The sequence below is a fragment of the Trichomycterus rosablanca genome, chromosome 25 (assembly GCF_030014385.1).
Source record: "Trichomycterus rosablanca isolate fTriRos1 chromosome 25, fTriRos1.hap1, whole genome shotgun sequence".
NCBI classification, from domain to species: Eukaryota; Metazoa; Chordata; class Actinopteri; order Siluriformes; family Trichomycteridae; genus Trichomycterus; species Trichomycterus rosablanca.
Window position 1 is genome coordinate 6,322,147 of NC_086012.1, and position 20,487 is coordinate 6,342,633.

Sequence of the window (20,487 nt, forward strand, 5' to 3'; positions counted from 1 at the left end):
ATTCACGTGCTAACACGCAACTTGTTCTTATTCTAAAAACCGAACTTCACAAGCCAAGAACTTCTGAGGACACCTCGGTGATGCTAGGCTGATTCGATATAAGTGCAATCCATGACCTTCTGGATTTCCCTGTTACTTTGGTGTGCTGTCAACTGACTTACGAAGATTTACTGTCTAGTTATAACATTAACATGGATTGACCTGGTAGTCTATTGACAATCTATATTGGTATCACCCTGTAATAGACTTTAATGTACTTTAATGTCTAGAGTTATATGTTTTCTATTTCTATTGTTTGTTTTATGGTTGTATTGCAGTTCAATTACAGAAAACTAAATAACCAAAAAAAAAACTACATTTGTTTTTTTATATTTTCTTTAACATTTTTTTAAAAAGAGTAATATTTAACAATGTTTACATACCCTGCTATGCATACACCATAAAAAGTGTCTACATGTATATAGTACCATACTGTACATTGTTATTCTTATTGCTTGTTTTTATACTGTAAGTGAATGTTGTATGTATACAAGAAGTTGTTGTTGTCTGATGTAAGCTGCTGTAACAAAGAATCTATCTATCTATCTATCTATCTATCTATCTATCTATCTATCTATCTATCTATCTATCTATCTATCTATCTATCTATCTAATCTATCTAACATATATGCATTATAATATATACTCTTCAGTTATAATACTAAATTGCTGCTTATGTTTCTTTAAAAAAGGAAATCATATAGTGAAAGTCAAATAGTCTCAACACTAATATGACAACGAAATTTCGAATAGGAAAGAAGGGGTTGTAAACAAACAGACTACTTTAGCTCTCAGGTGCAATCCCAACACAATACGTTGTATGATGATGATATCTAGAGAGAAAATAAATAATGTTGCTTTACAGTTGAGATCACATCACTACTTACTACTATTATTATTATTATTATTATTATTATTATTATTATTAATAATAATAATAATAATAATAATAATAATAATAAAAGTAGTACTAGTAGTAGTATTTTAAATTCATTTGGTAACACATTTGGTCAAACATGAAAATAGCTGATCTTTTTCTTTTAATCTGGATTTTGTAGACTATGTCTAATAAACTCCACTATAATGTTTTCAACTCCCCAAACAGGCGGTGGTGATGGAGCACAGCGGACTACAGATGTAACTCAATAAAGCCAGAAACTGTGGGGGAAGATATGGCCAGAGAGTCTGTTTGATTATGCTTAAAGGGATATTGGATATCCATGTCAAATCAATTCTCGGGTGAAAAATCCAAGTCAGAAATTTTCTCCGTCAGTGGAAGGAAAAAAACATCATAAATAAAGAGGCAAATGTCACGTTGAAGGGAAAAAAAAAAGCAAACGAACCGGGTTCAGTTTGAATCTCAACCAAAATAACCTTGGGATGTGTTTTTTTAGAAGGATGGAGAGGTATTTATTAAATTCAAGCTCTTGGAGTTCAACTTTTAAACGCAAACATACTAAACAGATTATTGCAGTCAGGTAACGTTACACATTACTGAAACGGTAATAGACTGTTAACCTAGAGAATTAAATTGTATTTGCATTCACATGCTGTATACTGTTATGATTAACTGTTCAAATTTTTGTTTGTTAATGTTTTAACCTTTGATTCTAATTTTTTATAAAGTTTATTGAATTTAAAAATAAAAAATAAAATAATTAAGCTAGAATTGGTATGATTTGAGCAATACAAACCTAAACAAACTAAAAAGTTAAATATTAAAATAGTTTTCCAGTTTCTAAGTCCTTTGGTAAATATCCACAACATGGAAACACTTGTTGCTTTCATAGGCTTCATTTTAAAGTAAGGATTTTAACTAAAAAATTAGAAATAAAAATACTGTATATGGGTTGATCACTGTAATAATTAATGGTTTATATTCAAGTAATTAATGAACTATTTAATATCAGATGAACAAATGCAGTAGATGAGTTGTAGATGAGTAAACATGCACACTTGTCCTTTTCTGCCCTGTGTTACCTGAATGGTAAGAAAAAAAGAATCACGTCTTTAAACAACCTTAACTTTGGCTAGATGATAAGATGTGGCTTATATACGTTAGGCTAGCTCACTTGACAGTACCTGCAAAATATGATTGTTGGATGATTCTGACTAAAGGACAATTTTTCTAATCTAATGGAAAGGTACTTTAGTAGGTTCATATTTGATATTTGATATTCATCACTGTTGTAACATGCCTTGATCATGTGTATTTATGGTACTTTTTGGTCTGATCAAATTTAGGATAATTTTACAGTATAGTGAAGAGTTTGTAAGTTTGGGTTTAGGTTGGTGTTAGGTTTGTAGTAAATTTTGGTAATTGACTTAAACAAATAATAAAAATGACTTTTAGTTTAAAAAGAAAACCAGCTGCAAAACAACATTGAGTAACAGGAGGTTTGTGTAGCCTAAATGTATTAAAACCACAATAATTGAAAAAAGTAAATTGGTATATTTAATGGTATAAAATCGAGTAATTAATTAACTATTTAATATTAGATGAACAAATGCTTTTCGATGAGTACACATGCACACCTTTTCTGCCCTGTGTTCTACTTGCATATATATGGTAGTATTATTGTTTAATAGCAAAACAAGTAAGAAAAAAGAATCACGTCTTTAAACAACCTTGCCAATTAACTTCGGCTAGATGTTAAGCTGTGGTTTATCTACGTATTTGCAAAAGATGATTGTGTTTTTTCTAATCTAATGGAAGGGTACTTTAGTAGTTTTATATTGTATACAGGAAAAAAAAACTAGAATTGCAGCAGATACTAATCGCTGTTGTAACATGCCTTGATCATGTGTATTTATGGTACTTTTTGGTCTGATCAAATTTGTAGTAAAAATGTATGACTTTTTATGATTTATGTAAATGTATATTTATGATAAATTTTCAAGATAATTTTACAATACAGTTTGTAGTAAATTTTGCTCATTTACTCAAAACAAATAATAAAGAAAATGTAAATGTAAAAATTACTTTTAGTTGAAAAAGAAAACCAGCTGCAAAACGTCGAGTAACGAGATTTGTGTAGCCTAAATGTATTAAAACCACAATAATTAAAATAAGGAAAATTGTTTTATTGTACTTATGTTAATAATAATAACAACAACAAAAATAATAAAAAAATTTTTTTATATTTATTATTACATTTATATGTAAATATAAAGAAATGTCTTTTGAACTGCCAGTTAACTGTGATTATTTTTTAACCTGCTTAAACAGATTGTGCGTTCCTGTCCGGATAAACGAATTTTTTTAGTTTTTTAAGCACTAAATGAACAGATTTGGAAAACATAAAAAAAGTTTATTCAGCCTGTCTTGTTTTTGTATTGCATTCAAACTAGTCACAGTTTAGCACACTTTTGTATTTGCACCAATTAGCCGTGCGATCATTTCTAACCGTGCGCAAGAACGCAGCCCAAACTGCGCACTCAGCTGTTATAATTACATGCTTCTTACCACCGCAGCTCAAGTGTTTCTGTGCTACATAACCCACTGACACTGGCATTCAAAGGAAATGAAGACAGAGATTGAGGGTGAGTGAGGGTAAGAAGTTTCAGGGTTGAAGACTAACGCGTTTGTTTGGCTTGTGTCCCGGGGCATTTGGGGTGGCTCTACAGGATGGGGTAAGTTTATTGCCCCCGTGGTGAACCTGTATGGCAGTAGTGCGCTCTTGTAGGAACGGTCAGGTGATCCTGCAGAGATCCGCTCAACAGGTGGCAACATCAGAGACACAGAGACCTGGTACACTGTTACTTAGATGGATTCAGTCTTTAATAATTGCTTTTAATAGCAGCAGCAATTTGGTTGAATTTACTGAGAATTAATTCTGTTCCTCTGTATAACATACAACAATGTACAAGTGTCAAATACTGACTGTTGAGTCAATGTATAGTCCAAGTGTCTGGACATGTCTATAGTTTCAAGGTGAAGTGATCTATACATTTCATGTAAATGTGCAATTATCCTAAACTAATAAATTACCAATGAATACGATCAGTTGTTCACATTAACATATGTTCAGGGGTCCATTAAAACACTATTGATAACTCAGTTATTTAAAAACCTTCATAAATTTAAACAGAATTTAAGTCTTGCAAGGCCATGCAAGCACCTTAGCTTGTTTTTTTAGGATTAAAAGATTAAATCATTGCATTTTTCATGCATTCATGTTTTCCATGTGCAATTATTTGTAATTATTTGTAAATATATTTGAGTTTTTACTTTTATTACATAATTATTGACTTTAATAATATCTATATTGTTATACATTGTAATGTTAATTTGTCTATTTTTTGTACTAAGTGTCTTGCTATCCCTTCGCTGCTGCAACACTGTGAATTTCCCCATGCACTGTGGGACAAATAAAGGATTATCATATCTTATCTTATAAATTGTGGTTGTGCAGCTATAGTATAGAGTATAACAACTCTTTATATACAGAAACTGCAATACATTAAAATAAGTAAACGTTGGCAGCTCTCGTTCATTGTTATTGTTATATGGCCGAAGCCCTGCAATGGATTGGCATCTTGTCCAGACCCGTTATGACCCTGACTAGGACAAAGTGCTTCATAAAAGTAAAATGAAATAAAACAATATATGCCCCTATGAACAAGTCAGAAAGATTCTGTATCAAAGGCAAATGCAACATTTTTATTTTTAAAATTACTTTAAATGCTTGTATAAGAGCTAAAATGATCATGGTAGTAGGAAGTTCCAGGTAGGTAGGTACCTGTTCCATATTGCATGTAGTTAACCTACACACCAGGATGAATTCACACACCTTCTATGGACTCGCAGTCACCAGATGTAAACAATATTGAACCTATAAAACAATGTTGTAGTTGTAAATAGTATTAAAGCTCTAATCAGTGTTGAAGTTGTTTAAGTGCAGAGTCTACAACCTTTATACCTATTTTTTTCTTGAACAATGACCCAACATCACCACTAACCATACAGTGATCAAGGTTTATCTTACTCTTTATTATGTCCTTTATATTAATGTAATGCTCCAGGTTACCATTATTTTGTTTTTTCACTGTAGATAAATGGACAGTTGATGAGTAATATTTGGGACAGAACTAAAAACCCACCACTAGATGGCGCATTTGCAGGAGAGAAAAATGAAACGTTAAAACACGTACACCAAAACACAGTCCAGACATTTACTTGTGCACTTATATGGTTGGACATATGCATATTCAGGTGAGTTTAATAGCCAATTTAATGCATAGATGCAAAATGTGCCAAAGAAAATTAGACATTTATTTATAAAGCCTTAAAATCATTCTAATTTTAACATATGGCTTTAAAAATCCATGTTAAGGTTGACACATAACGTGTGAATGTGCCTTAATAAAACATAAGGAAGGAATGACTAAAGCTGTAATGTTCCCTATGCTCAGTGGACAAAATTGGTTAGTTTATATTTTATTTAAGACCATACATTTAAAAAAAAATACATTAAAGTACATACTCTATACAAGTAATACAAATTTAATCTAATCTAATTGTCTATTTTATCAGCTCCACTTACCATATTGAAGCACGTGTTCTATCTGTTTCTCTGCATGCTTTGTTAGCCCCCTTGCATGCTGTTCTTCAATGGTCAGGACCCCCACAGGACCACCACAGAGCAGGTATTATTTAGGTGGTGGATCATTCTCAGCACTGCAGTAAAACTGACATGGTGGTGGTGTGTTAGTGTGTGTTGTGCTGTTGTGTGTGGTATGAGTGGATCAAACACAACAGCACTGATGGAGTTTTTAAACACCTCACTGTCACTGCTGGACTGAGAATAGTACACCAACCAAAAAATATCCAGCCAACAGCGCCCTGTGACCACTGATGAAGGTCTAGAAGATACCCTGATGGACCATACAAAACCTTTCTAGACCTTTCTAGACCCTACTAGACCTTACTAGACCCTACTAAACCTTACAAGAACCTACTAGACCCTACTAGAACCTACTAGACCCTACTAGACCTTACAAGAACCTACTAGACCTTACTAGACCCTACTAGACCTTACTAGACCCTACTAGACCTTACAAGAACCTACTAGACCTTACAAGAACCTACTAGACCTTACTAGACCCCACTAAACATTACAAGAACCTACTAGACCTTACAAGAACCTACTAGACCTTACAAGAACCTACCAGACCTTACTAGACCCTACTAGACCTTACAAGAACCTACTAGACCTTACTAGACCCTACTAAACCTTACTAGACCTTACAAGAACCTACTAGACCTTATTAGACCCTACTAGACCTTACAAGAACCTACTAGACCTTACAAGAACCTACTAGACCTTACTAGACCCCACTAAACATTACAAGAACCTACTAGACCTTACTAGACCCTACTAGACCTTACAAGAACCTACTAGACCCCACTAGACCTTACTAGACCCTACTAAACCTTACAAGAACCTACTAGACCTTACAAGAACCTACTAGACCTTACAAGAACCTACTAGACCTTACAAGAACCCACTAGACCTTACTAGACCCTACAAGAACCTACTAGACATTACAAGAACCTACTAGACGTTACTAGACCTTACAAGAACCTACTAGACCTTACAAAAACCAAATAGACCTTACTAGACCCTACTAAACCTTACTAGACCCTACTAGACCTTACAAGACCCTACTAGACCTTACAAGAACCTACTAGACGTTACTAGACCCTACTAGACCTTACAAGAACCTACTAGACCTTAAAATAACCTACTAGACCTTACAAGAACCTACTAGACCCTACTAGACCTTACTAGACCCTACTAGACCTTACAAGAACCTACTAGACCTTACTAGACCTTACAAGAACCTACTAGACCTTACTAGACCCTACTAAAGCTTACAAGAACCTACTAAACCTTACAAGAACCTACTAGACCTTACTAGACCCTACTAAACCTTACAAGAACCTACTAGACCTTACTAGACCCTACTAAACCTTACAAGAACCTACTAGACCCTACTAGACCTTACCAGAACCTACTAGACCTTACTAGACCCTACTAGACCTTACAAGAACCTACTAGACCTTACTAGACCCTACTAAACCTTACAAGAACCTACTAGACCTTACTAGACCCTACTAGACCTTACAAGAACCTACTAGACCTTACTAGACCCTACTACACCTTACAAGAACCTACTAGACCTTACTAGACCCTACTAAACCTTACAAGAACCTACTAGACCTTAGAATAATCTACTAGACCTTACTAGACCCTACAAGAACCTACTAGACCTTACTAGACCTTACTAGACCCTACTAGACCCTACAATAACCTACTAGACCCTACAAGGACCTAATAGACCCTACAAGGACCTACTAGACCCTACAATAACCTACTAGACCCTACAAGAACCTACTAGACCTTACTAGACCCTACTAGACCCTACTAGACCCTACAAGAACCTACTAGACCCTACAAGAACCTACTAGACCTTACTAGACCCTACTAGACCCTACAAGAACCTACTAGACCCTACAAGAACCTACTAGACCCTACAAGAACCTACTAGACCCTACTAGAACCTACTAGAACCTACTAGACCCTACAAGAACCTACTAGACCCTACAAGGACCTAATAGACCCTACAAGAACCTACTAGACCCTACAAGAACCTACTAGACCTTACTAGACCCTACTAGACCTTACAAGAACCTACTAGACCCTACTAGACCCTACAATAACCTACTAGACTCTACAAGAGCCTACTAGACCTTACTAGACCCTACAAGAACCTACTAGACCCTACTAGACCCTACAAGAACCTACTAGACCTTACTAGACCCTACTAGTCCTTACTAGACCCTACTAGACCCTACTAGACCCTACAAGAACCTACTAGACCTTACTAGACCCTACAAGAACCTACTAGACCCTACAAGAACCTACTAGACCCTACAAGAACCTACTAGACCCTACAAGAACCTACTAGACCTTACTAGACCCTACAAGAACCTACTAGACCCTACAAGAACCTACTAGACCCTACTAGACGGTAATTCCCACGGTAGCAGCAGTTTCCTTCTGATCATACATATTGCCCTGTCCCAGTCTAATCAGCAGCATTTCTCTCCCATTGATAAAAATACGGAACAAAGCGCGTCCCCTATCAGTTGAATACAGAATGCCACGTTCAGTTTCCAAATACGATTCCGTATTTTACGAGACGGTCAGCAACCCTATCTGGAGTACAGCACTAACCCAGAACTGCTGGTCGACTCCCTGAGTCGCTTTATTCATCGGTTTGTAAACAACAATGCTTTTTAAATGTCGATCTTTGTTTTCTGAAGATTTCTTCAATCTGAACAATTGACTCACTGATCTGTCTTCATCAAAACAGTATTACATCAGCTTGACACTAAGAAAAATTAGGAATGAAATATTAATGCTTTACAGGCCTCATAAACCACTTCATAAGTCATTTTGCGAGCAATCTTCCTTGGGTCTGCAGTTATAAATATCAACAATTGGTGTACAGCATTCCTAAAGTATTATGACTGAAGAAGCAAACCCAATATAAGGTTTTGATTTTGATTTTTTGCACAATAGTGGTCATTTTACAAAAAACAGATCCATGTGTAAAGCAGGCTCAGTAGATTTTATTTTCATTCAACTGTGAACGGTTAGTTTTAAAGTTACCAATACATCCCCTCTCTTACTTCCCCCTCTTCCTTACATAGCTCTACTGCTGTACTTTCAGGACCACTAGTGATGAACAGCTCCCTCATCACTGGTGGTGGGTTGGTTAGTTGGTTGGTTGGGTCATTAAATGTTGGGTCATTAATTGAAGCTGTCAAAAAAACAAAAAGATTTTTGGATGATTTTATTGCAAATCTAATTAACTATAAAATATGAGTGTGTATACTCACTATTTACACTGCTGTACCATAATACATACAGTGTATATAAAAGATCTCATAACCAGGAGTCTTGGAGTATTAATAAGCAAATGAAAAGTTATAAACAAGGGTTCATAATTGGCTATAAAGGAAGGATCCACCAAAGTGTCAGTCTTTGCAAGCAAAGACAGTTTGTGCCTTGCCACTTAAAAAAAAAAACCAAAAGATTGCAAATAATTTAGGTTTCATGGAATGCAACTTTAAACTTTATTACACAAGTTGTGCTGATGCATGGCAGTGCATCAGTGCCCACAACATGGGTGACATGCATGTGTGTGAAAGTACCATTGGCATAAAGGAATATTTTAAGATTTTAGAGAGAAATATGCTGCTATTATAATGCAACTATTTATTCTTAGATATCAATGGTTATTTCAGCAAGGCACTATAAGGCATCATTTTGTATGTGCTACAACAGCTTAGCTTTGTGACACAGAGTGCATGTGCTTGACTGGCCTGCCTGCAGTTAAGATTTATCTCCAGGTGAAAATGCGTCCTGTGACCACTGATGAAGGTCTAGAAGATGACCAACTCAAACAGCAGCCATAGATGAGCGATCGTCTCTGATTTTACGACTACAAGGTGGACCAACTAGGTAGGAGTGTCTAATACAGTGGACACGGTATTTAAAAACTCCAGCAGCGCTGCTGTGTCTGATCCACTCATACCAGCACAACACACACTAACACACCACCACCATGTCATTGTCAGTGCAGTGCTGAGAATCATCCACCTCCTAAATAATACCTGCTCTGTAGTGGTCCTGTGGGTGGTCCTGACCATTGAAGAACAGGGTGAAAGCAGGCTAAAAAAGTATGTAGAGAAACAGATGAACTACAAAGTGCTCCTATATGGTAAGTGGAGCTGATAACATGGACAATGAGTGTAGAAACAAGGAGGTGGTTTTAATGTTATGGCTGATCAGTCAGCATATAATAGAATTGCTGTAACAGTTTGTATATGAAAGCACAATGAAATCTTACCTAACTACAGAAAATCTGTTTATTTACACACAATGTCCAAAAGTAAACAGGGTAACGAGCAAAAGATGAGATTCATTCATTGCCATGCAAGCTGAAAAGAAGAAAAATAAGCTTTGACAATCTAAGAGGTCAGTGAAAACTAAATGGTGCGGAAAGTGCAAAATAAAAATTCAATACAATGTAGTTAAAACTATCACATCTCATCTCTTTTATTTTTATTACAGCAGTCTTGTATGTAATAAGCTGTTATATTGTATGTAATACTGATATGAACCATAATGGTGATCTACTGTAATGTTACACAATAAACTGGCTAATGATGTAATAATGTTGTTGCTGTAATGCTATGCTGTTGTTTTATAACAGCAAACCATTAATTATATGCATACAGTAAGAGAAAAACAGATATTTACTGATCAAATGTATGTAGCCATTTAATATCATGGACATTCTACTTTATATACATTATACATTAGTGGCTATCAATCACATATTTATGGAACCTGCTTTGGGGCTCAGTGAAGGTGAAACAGGAAAAGGTCTCCAGAAACTATTACCAACATGTTAGAAATTGAGTAGATAGATTAGGTAGATTAGATAGATTAGATAGATTAGATAGATAGATAGATAGATAGATAGATAGATAGATAGATAGATAGATAGATAGATAGATAGATAGATAGATAGATAGATAGATAGATAGATAGATAGATAGATAGATAGTCAACCATGCCAACTCAAAAGAAGCTACAAAAACGAAGACAACTGGACAATGAAGAGTTTCCCAGGAGGTCAGTGCTGTGTTGATTATATGAAATAGCTGCAGGCTGTGGTGTCCAGGCTGAATCATTTACCCCACTTTCCCCTCTCTAGACATACACTGACCACTTAACCTGCTCTTTGAAATGGCATGGCCTCTGCAGGCAGAGGATACACACACATCCTGTCACAAGGGCACACACAACACAAAGCCAGATTCACCAAAGGTTACTGCTATATCCTACACACTTCCTACTTCTACACTAAACTTTACATATCAGATGGTTGAAGGTTAACAAATTGTAACTGTCTGGTTAGTTTCAGCTACATTTTACTATTTAGGTTAAATTCTGGCCATGTAGGATTTAAGCCACTATGGATTTACAAAATTCAGGTGATGGACAAAAAAATAAAACACTTAAATAAATTACAGTTGCCATTGTGTGGGGATGGAATCCCAACTATACAGCTACAGATGTGATTTCTATTAAACTGTTTGGAAATTAGCAGCAAAAAGATACACAAGATTTATAAGCAACGTAAGGCAATTAACATAGCTTTAAAAATGCAAAATATTGGATGGCAGGCGACACGTCATTAAGAGGAGAATCAAACAACAGTGAAAGTCTTGTATCAAGCAAAAATGTATTATAATATATTGAGTTCCCAAACCATTAAAGTGTCATTAATAGGAAAAGTGATGGAAAACAGTAGTAAACATGCCTCTGTCCTAAATTCCTAAATGTTTGGACTGCACTAAAGTTGGTCAGTGTAAATAACGTTGGAAACGTTTGTCAGTTTTTTATTTTTTTATTTTACTTACTTTTTGCATCTCACAAAATGTGGAAATAAGGATTGTATATTAGTATTATTATGTTTTTTATTATTATTATTATTGTTATTATTATTATTATTATTATTAATACAATTATTATTCTTATTACTATTATTATTATTATAATTATTACTATTATTATTATTATTATCATTATTATTATTATCATTGTTATTATTATAATTATTGCTATTATTATTATTATTATTATCATTGTTATTATATTATCATTGTTATTATATTATCATTGTTATTATTATAATTATTACTATTATTATTATTATTATTGTTATTATTACAATTACTATTATTATTATTATTACTACTATTACTATTATTAGTATTGCAATTATATTATTATTATTATTATTACTATTGTTATTATTATTATTATTATTATTATTACTATTATTCATAATATTACTATTATTATTGTTATTATTTTAACTTTTATTATTGTTATTATTATAACGATTATTATTATTATTATTAATAATACTACTACTACTGTTATTATTATTACAATTATTATTATTATTATAATTATTACTATTATTACAATTTTTATTATTATTATTATTACTATAATTACTACTATTATTATTATTGCATAAAAGCCTTTTTCATTTAGCTGTAGGATTTTTTTCAGGTTTACAAAAATTGCAAATTATTTATTTCTGTATATACTTTTATTTAAGATAAATAAGATTGCCAGACACTTTTTAAGGCTTACATATAAATGTAAAAATATATATACTGCACTTAAGTTAATGAAAATGAAATTAATGTTTCCTTTTCATGAGTTCTTTCTTTTTTAGTTCTACTTTTAGTTCAAAGTTTGAATTTTAATACAATCTGATTGACCTGTGCTCAAAATTCCAAATTTAGTTCTATTTAGTGCCTTATTATAATAAGGTGTAGTTCCCTATTAAAATAATTAAATTACTTTTCGGTCATTTTAGGCTTTTGAAATAAGTATTTGGAACACAGCCTCAGGCAAGGATTAGCTCTTGTTCTTCTTTCAACTCACCACCCCTCCCCTAGTCTTATTTCAGCCTGGGTCCCTCTTCCAACAGCAGGATGTGCTTGCAGCTGACCCCTCTAATTGGATCTGAACTCTGCTTTAGTTCACAGGGAGGTTGAGTGGAGCGAGAGGCTTTTCTTCCTAACAGTTATATTGAGCCATAAATTGTTTGCATTGTTTCAATGGATTGCAAATGTGTAGCGGAATCTGCAGTGATGGGCGTAATGAAGACAGAGTAACACTTTTACGTTGTATCGGGCAGAGGTCGTAACCTCATCCCTCAATTAAGTTAATCTAACATAAAATACTGTATCTACCAGTGCTTGATTTGACATTTACCAATAAGATCATCTTTTAATTGATTTATTTTTCATATTATATTAATATTTCTTCTTCAGTAACCACTTTACACTGCTCTGGGTCATGGTGGGTCACAAAGAGAACCAAGCAGGAATACACTCTGAATATGGCAACAATACATCACAGGGCATCACACTCAAAACAACACAAACCAAACCAGACGTTTGTCAGGATTCTCATTTGGCACTGTACCTTCAGGCAGGTGATATTCTCCTCACATCCATAGAAGCCAGGTTCATCAGTCAGTCGGTCGGTCAGATGGTAAAGCATGATTCATATTTCAGCATATTCAGTAGCAGTGTGCTTTACATAACTTCTTCTGATCCTTAAAATTGAGCATAACGATTAGGTTTGTGTAGTCACTCAGCAATTTAAACTCAATCCATAAATCTCACAATAAAGCATCAAGCACAAGCATCTGTTGTGTACATGTGTGCTGTTGTTCCATCCTAAAATTTCCACCTTAAAGTAACACCTCACAGTTGATCAAGAAGGTTCTAGTAGGGCAGGAATCTTCTTTTTAATGGAGTAGAAAGTCTTATTTTTATTAAAAATGCTGGATTCTTTCACCTTTTAGCTCTGGGTGTGGCATAAATAACACAACTCACTCATTCAAATGTTTTTCACACATTGTTGGATATCCTACAAGGTTTGTTGAATAGACTTTTTACTAAACTGCCAGGATTTTGAGCCTTTGGGTGTGTTGGAAAACCTAGTGCGCTCTCTACGCGCGCTCCCGAGAAGGAGGCTGTTCGAAATCCTAGACGCCTTAATATGCTCACTAGTAAGGTATCTTAAAATTTCAATGGTATTTTGACTCAAGAAGGAGTGAGCATCTGATGCTTCATTAGCGGCGGAGGCAATCCCAGCATTCAGTGCGGCACAGCATTTCTCACAGAAAAATAAAAAATATGACTAGAACTGAGTTATTTTCAAACTTATAAACTATCATTGATTTTTCATTTGTATAAACGTGTACAAGTGTAATTATTTGCAAGTTCGGGCTTGTCAGGGACAGTTTAACTGTTTTCGGTACACATAGGGAGATGTTATTTCACATGCTAGCGCATTGTGCCACCTCATCCTTTTGGTTTGAATGGCATGATGCTAACTGTGTTAGCTTAGTAAGCAAAACCCGATGTCTAAGTAGCGCATTCGAATAACCTGCCTTATGAGTCGATGACTTATTAGAATCCTCTCTACTTAGGCAGTTGCCTATGTAGGCAGTAAGACAGCAAGGCAGCTCACTAGGTTTTCGAACACACCCATTAAGTGTCTAATGCCCAACATATCATTAAGTTAAGCATTTAGTTAACCTTATGTAGTCAGGTAAGGAGCAGAGTGTGTGAACTATAAGCATAAATAGTTAGTCCACTGAAATTTTGGTATTGTTTTAACTATATATTTATATACAATAGCCCCTTATGAATATACCTCTAGTATGGTTATGTATGTCGTAAATAACAAATTTCCCAGTTCTGGATTCCTAGTTCAGAGGTAGGTTGAATATAGCTTAGCCTTTACTGTAGTAAACTATGCTTTCTTCGTTATACTGTAATATTTCTCTGCTTTACTAAAATAAGTGGGTACTCTACTAACAATTACCAGTTTCCTCTCCAATTATCATCTGCTAACTTTCGACACTTATGTTGTATTTTATTACATAAAAAATCATTTGGCAGAAATTGTTTTACACTCTTTGGTTACATTCATGACAGGAACTGTAGTTACTCATTAAGATTCATCCATTCACAAGGTTATATGGAACACAGCTGTGGACAATTTAGTATCTCCAATTCACCTCACTTGCATGTCTTTGGACTGTGGGAGGAAACCGGAGCACCCGGAGAAAACCCATGCAGACACAGGGAGAACATGCAAACTCCAAACAGAAAGGACCCAGACCGCCCCACCTGGGGATCAAACCCAGGACCTTGACCTGTGAGGCGACAGTGCCACCCACCTAGCCACCATGCAGCAAGCCTCGTCATAGAATCTACAGGTCTATGGAATGTACAGTACTAAAGTAATTGCTTTTAAACATCCCTCAGTCTTTGATGATGGTTAACCAAATTGATTGTTTTTTTTCTCGGAAAGCTGTAATGTATAAGTAAATATTTGACCTTTTCTCCATTGTGTCTGTTAACTGCCTGTGCAGACCAATAGCACGACTGAGATTTATGTTGTATTTATACTCTATCTGTAGTTCAGTTCCAATTGGTCTGAACCAACCAAGAAAATGTTACATTGTTACATTTAGTCCTGGTTTGCTTAGCGTTCACACTTAAATTTACAATCAAACCAAAATAAGTAAAAGTGTATGACACTGTTTGCAAGCCAGTCGTCATAATAACCACTCACAACCAATCACACAGCAAGAAATAAATAAAGAAGTCCAAACAGCACCAAAAATGACTTGCCTAAGCATATTAACCTGTGTAATAATCATTGTTTTCAATGCACTGTTCTCTCATGGTGCTGCATCTTATAACATCACGTCATGTGTTTTGTTATTGTGTTTTGTTAACAACCTAAAATAAATTGCACCAGAATTGGTTTAGAAATGGACCAAGACCCCCCTGTTCAACTGCTCTTGGTCTGCTTATTTGGTGCACATCAGACTTTGAAAGGAAGGTCATACTACAGTATATAATGTACCACACTAACAGAGCAGTCACACCTCAAGTTGTCAAGTATAAACACAACCTTAAACTCTAGATCTCAGGCTCTGTACAGTGATTAGCTAGCTTAGTAGACTGCTGTAACACCCCAGCGCCCTATGTTTGATGGATCTCGTGGTTGTGCTTAAGGCCTTAATTAAAAAAAATCCCTTAACAAGAATACTTAGCCAGACCAGTCCAGAGGTTGAACCAGTAAAATTATTGTTAATTATCTGTGGGCATTTAGCTATATAACACCAATCAATTAAGGACTAAAGAGAAGCAAAATTGCTCAAAGAATTGCACTTTTAAAGAATTAGAAACGATTCTAATCCAAACTGCTGAACAAAATGACCCCACTCTCTTTTCCCATTGTGTCAGCTAACTACCTAAACTCTAGACTCCACTTTTATAAGCCAGACGTGTGCAGCCCTGACCCGGCGTGATGAGCCCTCCGTACAAAGCAGGTATTTGTTTTTCCGGCATCCAGAGTTGATGTCGCCCTCTTTTAAGGCCATTCAAAAGGGTGTTTTCCCCCTGTGCTTAGCCAGTCCATGAATACTGCCCCCAAAATGCCCTTGGGGACAAAGGGGCAGGAAGAATGAAGCACCACTGGGAGCAAAGAGCAACATACTGGCCTAGACAACCACAGAGTGAGCGGCAGGGGAGGTTCAGTCTGTCTGCAGGGCTTAGAGTTAAAGATTACCTTTGAAAGTTGCACCCCACCTCTTATTAGCTACCTATTGCTGATCCACTTACTGGCTTTCTTCTGAACCGTTTACTGGTTTTATTTTTATTTTTTAAATGTTATTCTCGGTCACTCATTTTAATTCCCTTATGATTTCTTTTTGCATGTTTTTCTGTCTTTTTCTTAGTCGGTCTCTATATCTTAAGCAGCACTTCATCCCTAGTAGCGCTAAGACCTGCCGGTAGGCGTAGAGCGGGGCAGGGATGAGCCACTCAGTAGATCCTCTTTGATGACAGAGAGGGATCTTTTTGTTCTTTAATCCCTCTCTCTGTTCTCAACCATTTTAAGCCCAAGCGGAGCTCAAAGAGTTCTCAATGAGCGCATTCTTCATCTTCGTCTTACCGCCGGCGCAAAGGAATTCCCAATCCTAATGCTTCAGTCGCCCGGCCTGTGCTTAATTGAAAAGTGGACGGCTCCTCTAGGTCTGGTGGTGTAATTTCTAGATCAGTGTTTCTCAATCCCACTCATGGATGACCTCCCTTATGGGACAGTGTGGTGTTTTAACTGCTTTGTTACAGCTTATTCAACTGGTGAAGAGTTTGAAAGCCATCAAATGAGTGAAATCAGGTCTCATGGCAGGGTGTAAAGAGAAAAGTCTATTCATACTTTTGTTATATAGTCTTTATATTAATAAAACCTGACCAATGTCACCTTGGAAAACATTTATCCTGTGATTTATAAGATAAATAGTTTATTAATCACATGTAATGTTCATTCAACTTGGGCCACCTTTGATCTGCAAAATGTGATGGTGGTAGTTTAGAACAAGGCTAAGGTTTTCCTAAAGATGTTAAATACTTTTCATATCACTTTACTTGAACCATCTGTCAGAACACTTAATCTCAAGTATTATAACATTGTTATGTCAACAGTATCAGTAATCGTAATGACACCTGTTACAATTCTATGGTTTTCCTAAAGATGTTAAATACTTTCATATCACTTTACTTGAACCCTCTGTCATGAAACTGACATAAGCAAATCTTAAGCCTGTCATATCATGTCATATATTCTCATAAATGGTCACAACACTTGATGTCAAGTATTTTAACATTGGTAAGTCACCAGTATCAGTAATTGTCATGACACCTATTATAATTCTAGCATGTTTCATAAGCTGTAATACTGCATATACTATAAATGCGGTATGTACTATATACACAAAATTATCATTGAGACCAGGTGCTTTAGCCAACCCATTGCTTACAGGTGTATAAATCAATGATTCATTCATTCATTTATTGTCTGTTTTACCATCACTTTATCCTACTCAGGGTCTCAGTGGGTCTTATTCATTGGGAGAAGGGCAGGAAACACCCCAGACGGATCGCCAGTCCATCACAGAGCAGACTCACACACACACACACATAGGGCAGTTTTAGTTGCTCCAATTGGCCTGACTGCATGGCTTTGGACTTGAGTACCTGAAGGAAACCCATGCGGACACAGGGAATACATGCCAACTCCACACAGAAAGGACCCTGTCTGCATAGCTGTGGAATCAAATCCAGGCCCTACTGCTGTAATTTAGTGGAAACAGCTTGGGAATGGCGCTTTCCTTTTTTTACCTTGTTTGTTTGTTTGTTTATTGGGGTTTAAACGTCATGTTTTACACTTTTGGTTACATTCATGACAGGAACGGTAGTTACTCATTACACAAGGTTCATCAGTTCTCACACAAGGTTATATCGAACACATTCTTGGACAATTTAGTGTCTGCAATTCACCTCACTTGCATGTCTTTGGACTGTGGGAGGAAACCGGAGCACCCGTAGGAAACCCACGCGGACACGGGGAGAACATGCAAACTCCACACAGAAAGGACCCGGACCGCCCCACCTGGGCATCGATCCCAGGACCTTCTTTCTGTGAGGCGACAGTGCTACCCACCGAGCCACCCCCTTTTTTACCATGACTGTGTCCTTTGTGCATGAAACAAAATCCAATCTATAAAGATGGTTTAATGAAGCTGTTAGATATTAGAGTGATAGTGTTGCTTTCTTGGAAATTCATTTCTACCCCTAGATACAGAGATCAGGCTATAGATTAATTATGTAATGAGATAATGTTTCTATAAATCTATACATTAATATCACATACATTCAAGAAAACACAAGTCGTGTTATATTCAGATTCAAATACTATTGAACAGCTGGGTCCTAAATTAAAGACACTGGTCTGGAAGGGCAAATCTAACATTTAAATAAATATGAATAGAAAAATTTGGAAAATGTAATTAATATGAGCCTTTAGTAAATATTATATACAGTCTACTGTGAGGTGACAGCGCTACCCACTTAGCCACCGCGCTGCCCCATAGGTCCAGTTGCATGTTACACCTAAAACTTGTCAATAGATGGTTACTGTAAATTGCCTTTATGTGTAAATAAGTGTAGGTAAATAAGTTAAGGTGTTCAGGGTGTATTCCATGCCTTCAGAATGGGTTCCCAATTTACCCCGAACAGAGTAAAGTTGTCTCGAATTAATAAATACATGAATAAATAAAACAATATTATTATTTTGCAAGGTTTGAGCATTGACGTCATTTACAGTCTGGGTTATTTGGAATGTTTCTCGTGTCCATGTAGGTTTTTGTTTTAGAACTCTGGATTTCTCCAATATTCCCACATGCCAGTAGGTAGAATAATTACTAATTAAATTGTTTTTCTCTTGGTGTGGGTGTGAATCAATGAATGAGTGTTGTGTGTAATGGCCTAAAATGGACTGATGCCCCTGTCTGTTCTCTTGCATTGCACCTAGTGTTTCCACTTGTCAACATAAAGAGGTATTTTTTTTTGTATTGGTGCAAAACTGACAAAACAAACCCAACAAACATGGATAGTGGAACAGGATCATTTTTTACTGCTGCTATAGATGTGTTGAAGAACAAGAATTAGTCATAGTCCAGCGTGGAGGTCATAGGAGAATATAATCATAGCAACAGCAGTAGGGAATTACCTGTGGGATATTCCTCCTGCATATCTCTAACATATACACAGCATGTCAGACATATGGAGCAGAAGGCAAAGTGGTCTAGTGATAATTATCACATTAGACACACGGACAGACTAGACAGAAGATAAAAGACTTGCTTTGACGTTACATCTGTCCTACGCCGATGGACCTGTTCATGCAGTAGCCCAGATTTTCAAAAGCATGACAAAGAAAAGTGATCTAAATTAGCTCTGTCATGCCTTTAAAAGATACCCCAGGCTGCTGCTGGGCATTTTTCGGATGCCATTTAGACTTAGTCCGTGTTTGCTGGTCTGTTAGGGAGAGTATTGGAGATTTGGAAGGTAACTCCATGTACTATTTTAAAGAAGGTTTAATGTATGATATAGGCTAGCATTTAAGCCCTGCTCAAACCAGGTGTTTGTATGCACAATTTTGTAAGTAGAGAATTTAGCTAAGGCTAATCTTTATCACTGTTAGCAAGGTAAGCTGTTTTGGCACATCAGGACCCACTTTGCTGTACAGCACTCACTCTACAAGCTGGACTTCAATAAAAAAACTACTAGTTTGCCTTCCTAATTCCTTGTTAGGGAGTATGATTGAGTTATACATAATTTTAGTTGAGTTACACAGAATTGTCAATAAGTACAGAAGGCATGTAAAAGTTGTCACATTTCCAAGGTTAGGAAAAAATATCATAAATATCAATAGCTGAGAGGATATTCAGATGTTCAGATGCTAAGATTCAATAAGAACCACCAAAAATTGACTTAAAACTAAGAATTAGGTGCTGTATGTATATGTTAAACCCAACGCCTTTGGTCATGTGTCATAAAAGACAAGGATTTTAGCCAAGATTGCTTAATCAGGCTAATATTAAGCTTTTGGACTAGTCTTCCCAAAGTTCTGAGCTCAATCATATTGAGAATAATTGGAATAAGTCATTTTAGAGTTCTGTTAAATTTGCAGATGTCAATTAAAACTGACTAATAGGTGAAAATAGCTAAATGACTTAAAACTAAGAACTACAGGTAGGTGCTGTGTGTATATGTTAGACCCAACAACTTTTTGGTCATTTTTGTCAGGAAAGAAAACGTTTTTTAGCAAAGATTGCTAAATCAGGCTAATATTAAGCTCTTGGACTAGCCTACCCAAAGGTCTGACCTCGATACTATTGAGAATAATT